The sequence below is a fragment of the Brassica napus genome, unplaced genomic scaffold, assembly GCF_020379485.1.
Source record: "Brassica napus cultivar Da-Ae unplaced genomic scaffold, Da-Ae ScsIHWf_1120;HRSCAF=1595, whole genome shotgun sequence".
In the NCBI taxonomy this organism is placed as follows: Eukaryota; Viridiplantae; Streptophyta; class Magnoliopsida; order Brassicales; family Brassicaceae; genus Brassica; species Brassica napus.
In genome coordinates, this window is record NW_026014546.1 from 205513 (window position 1) to 216672 (window position 11160).

At 39.7% G+C, this 11160-nt stretch overlaps 1 long non-coding RNA gene across 1 annotated transcript; it reads left to right on the plus strand.

Annotated features, from left to right (window-relative positions):
• Positions 1-633: 633 nt before the first annotated feature.
• On the plus strand, positions 634-3042 carry LOC125596078. Its single transcript, XR_007330811.1, has 2 exons — positions 634-2675; positions 2767-3042. It is a non-coding gene; the product is annotated as an uncharacterized LOC125596078 (long non-coding RNA).
• The last annotated feature ends 8118 nt before the right edge of the window (positions 3043-11160 follow it).

Below are 11160 nucleotides of genomic sequence, written 5' to 3' on the forward strand. Positions count from 1 at the left end.
GCTTCAGCCACTCTCTAATCACCTCAACACTTGAAGCCGCCTTGGACATTGCTTCATCATCCTTCATCATACTTCTCAACAGGTTGCTTCCTCTTCTAGAATAACCACCAAGCTCTCTTGGATCATGTAAGCTTCAACACTCCCCCTTAAGCTTGAGACTCTCACAGGAACAAGCTTGAATGGATTGCTTCATGATCCTCACACACACACCATTGCCGCTTCTCTTCTGATCTTGCCATCTTCATGGAATGCTTGTGGAAGCTTCAGCTATCTCTCCAATCACTTCACACTAGAAGCCGCCTTGATAGAGTTGCCTTCATCTTCTCACAGCCAAGAGTACTCTGTCTTAGTTTGAGTACTCTCTTGAATAGACTCGCCACAGCCTAAGCCCGGATGGCTCCTTCTTCAGATGGTTGCAATGGACTTCTTGGATCGCTTGGAAGCTCACTAAACTCCCCTCCTCAAGCTTGGATTGAGTATAGGTCAAAGCTTGCAAGTGAGCTTCAGTGAGACTTCACACCAGTGGCGCATCACCACTTCTTTCTCAACTCTCCATTGCTCCACACAATGGGCAAAGTCTTCCTCTTTCAACTCGGATGGATGGTGAACCAAGAACACCTCTTGTGAACCTGAAACATCACTCAAACTCCAGCAAAGATAAGACACAAGTGCATTGGGTCAACCCTTGATGCATCATCAAGTTTGAACACCAATGTCTTTAAGCAATGCAACAGATTAAACTAGACATTTTCAAGTTCTAATCTTTGCAAGCAAACTCTCTAAGCACTAGCATGATCCTAACAGATTCAATACACTACAAAAAAAGTCTACATTGATAGCACATTATTATAGCACGTTTTACTGAACTGCTATCGTAGATGATTTAAAAATTTCTGTATTATATAATAGCATTAGATAAACGCTATGATAGAAAAACTTAAAATAGCACTTAATTAATGCTATTTTAAGAATTACGTGAGCGGGAAAAGTAAAATCACCATTTCACCAATACTTAGCGGAAATTTAGATTTAAGCGCCAAAAATATTATTTAAGCGGCTTAATAAAACTACGAAAGACTTATAATAGCATTTTTGTAATGCTAAGAAAAGCTATCTGAACCCCTAAACCTTAAACATGGTTTTAAACCCTAAACACAACCCTTAAAACTATAATTTTTTTATATTATAACTTCAAATCTTAAAATTAAACTTAAAATTTAATCTTCTTGATCTTAAACTATAATTTCCTAACCACATATCCTTAATCTTTAATCAATCTCTATATCCTAAATCATAACTTCAAACATAAATTATACATTCTGTGTAAACATACAACTTTTTAAATGATGACCAAAATGATAATCTTGATATTAATCTAATATTTCCAAACTTAAATATTAATTCTTAAAATAAATATCAATTTATTATGTTAAAAAATAACTTTAAACTTAAATTCCAAAATACAAAATATAAATTTTGAAATAAGATATAAGTAAGAAAAAATATTTACAAAACAAATCATCAAAGATTGAAGGAAAAAAAAACACAATTTATAAAGAGTATTTTCTTGCTACGATTTAGCTACGAATTTTTTTGTAGGTCTTTATAAAATAGCCACGAAATGCCACGGTTTTTTTTGTACATGCTTAAAACCCTAAACCCTAAAATTCTTTTAAAACCTAAACCCTAAATATAAACCTTAAAACTCTATTCTTTTTCATAATTTAACTTAAATCTTAAATTTAAATTCATAATTTAATTTCAAATCATAATTTAAACCCCAAATACTATATTCCAACCCCTAAACTATAAACATAAACACTATACCCCAAATCATAAATCTAAACATAAAATCTTATATTTTAAAATTTAAAATATTAAACTTTACTTTTAGATCTTATCTTCAACCCAAATCCCCTTACTCAAAACTTTATATTCCATATACACTAAACTTTACTATACATACAATACTCTAAATATAAACTTCAAAACTAAAATTTGAAAAATTTAACTACAAATCTTAGACCTAATATTCAAATCTAATATTTTCATACTCTGATCCAAAATCTTAAATCATAGTCTTGATATTAATCAAATATTTTCAGACTTAAACATCAATTCTTAAAATAAATATAAACTTATTATGTTCAAAAAAGAAACTCTAAACTTAAATTATAACTCGAAAATACAAAATTTTATATAAGATATAACTAAGAAATTTACTTAGAAAACAAATTATCAAATATTTAAGAACAAAACAAAAATAAAAATAGAAAAAGAAAGACAAAATTTCTGGCCAATCAGATTCAAATACATAGATCACACTCTTAACCATTGGATTAACTTAGATCTAAAGGTAGAGATTTATTCAATTTAATTTTTATTTTTTTCTTCTCTCTCTCTATTTCTCTCTCCCTCTCTCACGACAGATCTCATGTCATCTCCTTCTCTGCTTTTTTTTTTCCCGATTCTCTCTTCTCCACTCTAACCTCTCATTCTCATATCTCATATATCTCTTCTCTCCCATCTCTCTCAACGCCTCTCTCATCTCACCACCACCGCGCCTCCTCCTCGTCTCACCACCACCGCGTCTCCTTCTCGTCTCACCACCACCGCGTCTCCTTCTCGTCTCACCACCACTGTTTTCCCCTTGTCTCACCACCACCACGGTCGACGTCTCTCTCTCTCTCTCTTTGTATCTGTGTATCTCCTTCTCTCTGTTGCTCTATTACGAATCTGATTTTGTTTTGTTTTTGGTAAAGATAGGTGGAGGAGCCAAGGTTCATGGCGGCTGGAGGAAGCAAGGTTCATGGCGGCTGGAGGAAGCAAGGTTCATGGCGGCTTGAGGAAGCAAGTCTCGTGGCGACAAGGATGTGGAGGAGGCGGCAGGAGTTTTTTCTTTAGGTTTAGGTTTTTTAGGTCTGGTTAAGTGTCCTAAATTGTAGTGGTCTGACTTTATTTTTTATTTTCTGGTTTAGTTTTGTAAACCAGAATTAATCTGTAAACCAAATTTAATTATTAATAAAATTTATTTTATTTTCAGTTACAAAATAATTTTCGATTTAATTTATAATTATTTAACTTTTAACTAGTTAATCATTCAAAATAATTTTTAATTGTTATATTTCTAGTTATAGCATTATATCATTGTCATTATATGTACATCATAACACGAATCAGAAGCTATAGTTAAGTTAATAATATCATATAAGTGTTGCTATCGTATCGGTATATTTCATATCGTTCAGAAAACGCTATCATAGGAGGGGTACCTATGATGACTGCCGCATACATAGCATTTATGAATTCGCTATCAAACATCTACTATAGCATATTTCTCGTGCTAACAATGTACATATTTCTTGTAGTGATACAAGCTACTTAGGCAATTTTTAAAGCTTCTCTACTCAGCATTTAGACATGAATCTAATGCTTCAATGTAAGACAGCCATTTGACAGTATGCACTAACCTTAATCAGTTTTAATTCATGAATGCAACAATACAATTCATCACACATTCATATAACTTAGGCTAAGCATTACTATCATCACTTAACATCAGACAATGCATTACTTTCAATCTGTTTTCAGTTCATGAGCTTCAAACAATATCATTTCACATTTAGCAAACTCATTACTTAACAGGAGCAAGCATTTTACTCTTTAAACACTAAACAAGCCTTTAAAGCATCCTGGGACAGATTCAACTAATTATTTAGCAATCACACATTATCCTCAGGTTTTTCAATCAATACACATCACAATAACCAGGCACAGTCACAAGTTCATTTTTAAGAGAGATAGGATTAGCTTACAAACAAGGAACTAGCGCTAGTTCCTTGAGCCTCCTTTGCAACCGGTCATGCTCTTTTGATGGACTGGAGATGTTGAATCGTCACCCAACAGCCCCTCCTGGTGTTCATGACCGCTACTTGAACTTTCACCTCCAAAGGTTCCTCCTTTCACCATCTCTTTAACTCGCCAGCTTCAGTAACAAGGGAAATCACTCTTCTTGAAGTATCTCCTCTTGGACAGAAGGAAATATGAGGTTTTCAGAGTACCAGTGCTTGAGTGATGTAAGAACAGATGAGAGATTGTTGTATGATGAAGTATGAAGAATAGAAATGAGTTTAAGAGAATCAAAGAGAGTATGAGAGAGACTGAGAGACTAGGAACGTGTATGGGAGATTAGAGAGACTTAGTAACCAGAGAATAAGAACAAAGAACAAGTTTATGAAGAAGAGAGACTCTCTCAGCTTAAGGGTTTACAAAGTGATCATAAGAGGCTTATATATGCCTTTACACAACTTATATCACAAACCTAGATCCTAAGGCTGTAATTAAAAGATAGAATGGATGGTAAGGATGAGAGAAGACTGGTCTTGATGTGGCTGGAGCTAGCTGGCGATTTGACTCAAGGTAAAGGGCTCAGATTGCTTCATTTGAATTGGATGGATAAGATGAGTCAAGGCTGTAAAGGTAAAGCACCTTTACCTTTCCAGCTCATACCAACAGCTCACCTTATCCATTTGAATCTTCCTTTCCCTCCAAGTATCCCAAACGATCACATAAGATCAGATTGAACCGCCCACACATCGCACATCTTGATTTGGGCTTAACCGGATGACATGGGCGTGAGGAGTGGACTGTACGGTCGATGGTACGGACCTCCTGTCCGTACCACTCGCCCTATCTTTGTACATTGCCCTATCTTCCTTCTTGGTTGCACCAGACATCTTCATGGCTCACCCTAGACTGTACAAGGCCGTACTGAACGCCCTATCTTTGCACCAACCTTCCATCTTCTCTCTAACTCCTCCACAGCCTTCATATGATCAGTCTAAGTCTTTCCTAGACTTAACTTCACAAGATAACTCCTTCAGAACACTTCTGAAGCTTGATTGAACTCTTCTAGACATCTTCTAGAGCTTGCCCTATTCTTGTACAAGCTCCATCTTCTCTTCAGTTCAACACTCCCCCTCAAGCTTGACTTTAGGAGATTCTAAGCCAAGCTTGGAACTCTGAAGAGTCTCCCTCATTAAAAACCTTACAAGGAAAACCCATTGGGACAAAACCTTGCAAGGGAAAAAGAGTAGAGCTCTCCAAAGCCTAGGGATTGGCCAGTGAACTCTTGTGCCTTAGAACCAGTGTGGTTGGACACAAGAAGTTCTGGATCACGGCCTAAACTGGTGCAGCAACTCCACAAGACTTTGCGCACTCAACAACTCAGCTTCACCTCTTCATGGAACTGGTTTGAGGTCTCCCCCTCTCAACTGACTTCACAGCCTTCTTAGAGAAGCTAGGACACGACCAGATCATCTTCACAACACTAGTGAGGCTGATCAACACTTCACACACGGCTTGCCCTCTTCATAGAACTGGTTTGGATCTCCCCCTCTCAACCGACTTCACAGCCTTCTTAGAGAAGCTAGGAAATGACCAGGTTCTTCTTTGATGAGGCTTAAGGACTTGTACCTGATACATTATCCCAAAGGTGCATCAGTACTTATCAAGAAACATCACACAATCCATTCAATCATTTTAAGTATCATTTCTAGACTTTAGAATTGAAATGATGAATGTATTGAATTGAATTGAGCTTAGGACACTTCCCTTTTGTTTAGATGAGTTCCCACTCGGCCATTGCACCATCTCCATGGCATCACCAGCTTCTTGGAAAGGCAGAATGGATTCATCAGCTTCTCATCAATCACTTCACCATAGAAGCCGCTTTGATCAGTTCACCTTCACCCTTAGACTGCCTAGAATAACTCCGGCTGATGATCCTTTGTAGGAGCCTTTGCAAAGACTTGTTACTGACCATGGATCATATGCATTAAGACTCCCCTTCAAGCTTAGAACCGAGACTAGAAGGAGCTAAGCTTGTGATGATCATATGCATCCCCATGGTCTTATAACTATCAGTCTTTCATGATAGCTTTCTTCTTGTGAGTTAACTCTCTTCCTTATCTAGGAACTAGGGTGTTTGAATCACCATAGAGAGACTCACAAGACACACTTCTCATTGCATAATGACCCATGCTACACTTCCTGTAGTCTTTGGACTGGATATGTCCAATGGTATTATGCAATGGCCATCTCTCATTGCATAATCAATCACACTACACTTCCTGTAGATTATGGACTAACATGTCCTAGTGATGATATGCAATGGCACAAGACCTTTGTCTCTACATTCTTGGCTGTTGGCGAGTTACATGTATCACTTTCCTTGTGTACCTAACACCACCACAACTCAATGCAAGATCAGATCATCCCATTGGGATCAAACCAAGATAATTCATCCTGTTTGATCACCAATGCCACAGCAATATATAAACCTTGAAACAAGCCAATCAATCAAGGCAAGAACAAGCAGATTTCAATCTCTAAAATGACAATGCAAGCTTTACCAATACATTGACAATTTAGGCTAGTTTTTAAAATGCATCAATTCATGAATGCACAATTCTAAAGCATTAACTATATGAATGCAACAGGTTCAATCCATGAGACATATTAAAGCTATGCACAACAGTTTCAATCAAAACCAATGATGCAAGCAACTTAGACAACTTCTAATTGATGCTAGACTTTCATTGATGGATTAAACATAGGCATTAGCATCAGTACACACTCGGATTGAACTTAGACAATATGAGACATGCTTATGTATGCAAAACAGCTTTTCAAACATGATGCAAGCAGTAGAGACATTCTACTCAATTCTACAACACATTCATGATGATTCAAGCTATGGCAACACACAAGACAATGTAATAACAAGACATGAGATTCTGGGACTCTAGACACCACTCACAGCACAATAAATAAAGACACAAGCTCTTATTAAGGGTTAGGAGGTTTGCTTACAAACAAGAGATCCGAGCTGATCTCTTGAACCTCCATGGGCACGGTTCACTTGAACTTGGCAGGTTTGAGGCTTGGATTCAGTATCCAACACCTCTCCTTGGTGTGCCCATCCCTCTTGCAATGCTCACACTTCAGGCCTCTTCTATCCCCCTTCTTGTACACCGGCTTCATGGACTGAGAGCTTCCTTCAGCGTGTGAAGCAAAGGTAAGTGGTTCCTTTGCTCCAAACAATCCGTGTGAGCCCTCCTCCTTTTGGACTTGAGCACACACTTCTTCAAGGGTAGGTAGCTTCTCAGACCTCAGTAGATGTTTGGTGAGGTCGCTGAAGGCGGGACTGAGAGTTAGGAGCAGCCCAAACACTTTATCTTGCTCCCTTCTTTCATTCAACACGTCCGGCTCAACTGATTGAGGTCTAAGCATCTCTAGCTCAGACCAAAGGGCTCTGAACCTTCCTAGATGAGTAGTGAACTCCTCTTCTTCTTGGGACATGTTGTTGATGGCCTTCTTGATCTCAAAGACTCGGCTGAGGTTGGACAGGTTCCCATAGATCTTCTTAAGTGTACTCCAAAGCTCTTTAGCACTCTCACAGTAGGAGTAGGCTTCAAGAATGGATGGATCCAAGGAGCTGTGGAGTATGGAGAGGACAGTAAGGTCTTCTTGTAGCCATCTGTCTTCAGAGACCGGTTTGGAACTTGCTTCACCTTCAGCTTGTGTGGCGACACCTTTGGAGTGGTTTGGAGCATCTGAGATGCAATGGCTCCATAAACCCTTTCCTCCTATGGCTGTCTTGGCTAGGCGTGACCAGAGAAGGTAGTTGGGGCCTTTGAGAGTGACTGGGATGACAATGGCTCTTTTGGACTCCATCTTGAGACTGGAAAGAGCAAAACTATCAAGGAACTTCTTCAAAGGCTGGCGCTTGGGGCTGAGTGAACTGAGCTGAACTGGCGTGAGCTGGAGCTTGTGTTTGTTGCGGAAGTCTTCACCAGGAGTCTGAGCAACCTGGCTCTGATACCATATGAGGTTTTCAGAGTACCAGTGCTTGAGTGATGTAAGAACAGATGAGAGATTGTTGTATGATGAAGTATGAAGAATAGAAATGAGTTTAAGAGAATCAAAGAGAGTATGAGAGAGACTGAGAGACTAGGAACGTGTATGGGAGATTAGAGAGACTTAGTAACCAGAGAATAAGAACAAAGAACAAGTTTATGAAGAAGAGAGACTCTCTCAGCTTAAGGGTTTACAAAGTGATCATAAGAGGCTTATATATGCCTTTACACAACTTATATCACAAACCTAGATCCTAAGGCTGTAATTAAAAGATAGAATGGATGGTAAGGATGAGAGAAGACTGGTCTTGATGTGGCTGGAGCTAGCTGGCGATTTGACTCAAGGTAAAGGGCTCAGATTGCTTCATTTGAATTGGATGGATAAGATGAGTCAAGGCTGTAAAGGTAAAGCACCTTTACCTTTCCAGCTCATACCAACAGCTCACCTTATCCATTTGAATCTTCCTTTCCCTCCAAGTATCCCAAACGATCACATAAGATCAGATTGAACCGCCCACACATCGCACATCTTGATTTGGGCTTAACCGGATGACATGGGCGTGAGGAGTGGACTGTACGGTCGATGGTACGGACCTCCTGTCCGTACCACTCGCCCTATCTTTGTACATTGCCCTATCTTCCTTCTTGGTTGCACCAGACATCTTCATGGCTCACCCTAGACTGTACAAGGCCGTACTGAACGCCCTATCTTTGCACCAACCTTCCATCTTCTCTCTAACTCCTCCACAGCCTTCATATGATCAGTCTAAGTCTTTCCTAGACTTAACTTCACAAGATAACTCCTTCAGAACACTTCTGAAGCTTGATTGAACTCTTCTAGACATCTTCTAGAGCTTGCCCTATTCTTGTACAAGCTCCATCTTCTCTTCAGTTCAACACTCCCCCTCAAGCTTGACTTTAGGAGATTCTAAGCCAAGCTTGGAACTCTGAAGAGTCTCCCTCATTAAAAACCTTACAAGGAAAACCCATTGGGACAAAACCTTGCAAGGGAAAAAGAGTAGAGCTCTCCAAAGCCTAGGGATTGGCCAGTGAACTCTTGTGCCTTAGAACCAGTGTGGTTGGACACAAGAAGTTCTGGATCACGGCCTAAACTGGTGCAGCAACTCCACAAGACTTTGCGCACTCAACAACTCAGCTTCACCTCTTCATGGAACTGGTTTGAGGTCTCCCCCTCTCAACTGACTTCACAGCCTTCTTAGAGAAGCTAGGACACGACCAGATCATCTTCACAACACTAGTGAGGCTGATCAACACTTCACACACGGCTTGCCCTCTTCATAGAACTGGTTTGGATCTCCCCCTCTCAACCGACTTCACAGCCTTCTTAGAGAAGCTAGGAAATGACCAGGTTCTTCTTTGATGAGGCTTAAGGACTTGTACCTGATACATTATCCCAAAGGTGCATCAGTACTTATCAAGAAACATCACACAATCCATTCAATCATTTTAAGTATCATTTCTAGACTTTAGAATTGAAATGATGAATGTATTGAATTGAATTGAGCTTAGGACACTTCCCTTTTGTTTAGATGAGTTCCCACTCGGCCATTGCACCATCTCCATGGCATCACCAGCTTCTTGGAAAGGCAGAATGGATTCATCAGCTTCTCATCAATCACTTCACCATAGAAGCCGCTTTGATCAGTTCACCTTCACCCTTAGACTGCCTAGAATAACTCCGGCTGATGATCCTTTGTAGGAGCCTTTGCAAAGACTTGTTACTGACCATGGATCATATGCATTAAGACTCCCCTTCAAGCTTAGAACCGAGACTAGAAGGAGCTAAGCTTGTGATGATCATATGCATCCCCATGGTCTTATAACTATCAGTCTTTCATGATAGCTTTCTTCTTGTGAGTTAACTCTCTTCCTTATCTAGGAACTAGGGTGTTTGAATCACCATAGAGAGACTCACAAGACACACTTCTCATTGCATAATGACCCATGCTACACTTCCTGTAGTCTTTGGACTGGATATGTCCAATGGTATTATGCAATGGCCATCTCTCATTGCATAATCAATCACACTACACTTCCTGTAGATTATGGACTAACATGTCCTAGTGATGATATGCAATGGCACAAGACCTTTGTCTCTACATTCTTGGCTGTTGGCGAGTTACATGTATCACTTTCCTTGTGTACCTAACACCACCACAACTCAATGCAAGATCAGATCATCCCATTGGGATCAAACCAAGATAATTCATCCTGTTTGATCACCAATGCCACAGCAATATATAAACCTTGAAACAAGCCAATCAATCAAGGCAAGAACAAGCAGATTTCAATCTCTAAAATGACAATGCAAGCTTTACCAATACATTGACAATTTAGGCTAGTTTTTAAAATGCATCAATTCATGAATGCACAATTCTAAAGCATTAACTATATGAATGCAACAGGTTCAATCCATGAGACATATTAAAGCTATGCACAACAGTTTCAATCAAAACCAATGATGCAAGCAACTTAGACAACTTCTAATTGATGCTAGACTTTCATTGATGGATTAAACATAGGCATTAGCATCAGTACACACTCGGATTGAACTTAGACAATATGAGACATGCTTATGTATGCAAAACAGCTTTTCAAACATGATGCAAGCAGTAGAGACATTCTACTCAATTCTACAACACATTCATGATGATTCAAGCTATGGCAACACACAAGACAATGTAATAACAAGACATGAGATTCTGGGACTCTAGACACCACTCACAGCACAATAAATAAAGACACAAGCTCTTATTAAGGGTTAGGAGGTTTGCTTACAAACAAGAGATCCGAGCTGATCTCTTGAACCTCCATGGGCACGGTTCACTTGAACTTGGCAGGTTTGAGGCTTGGATTCAGTATCCAACACCTCTCCTTGGTGTGCCCATCCCTCTTGCAATGCTCACACTTCAGGCCTCTTCTATCCCCCTTCTTGTACACCGGCTTCATGGACTGAGAGCTTCCTTCAGCGTGTGAAGCAAAGGTAAGTGGTTCCTTTGCTCCAAACAATCCGTGTGAGCCCTCCTCCTTTTGGACTTGAGCACACACTTCTTCAAGGGTAGGTAGCTTCTCAGACCTCAGTAGATGTTTGGTGAGGTCGCTGAAGGCGGGACTGAGAGTTAGGAGCAGCCCAAACACTTTATCTTGCTCCCTTCTTTCATTCAACACGTCCGGCTCAACTGATTGAGGTCTAAGCATCTCTAGCTCAGACCAAAGGGCT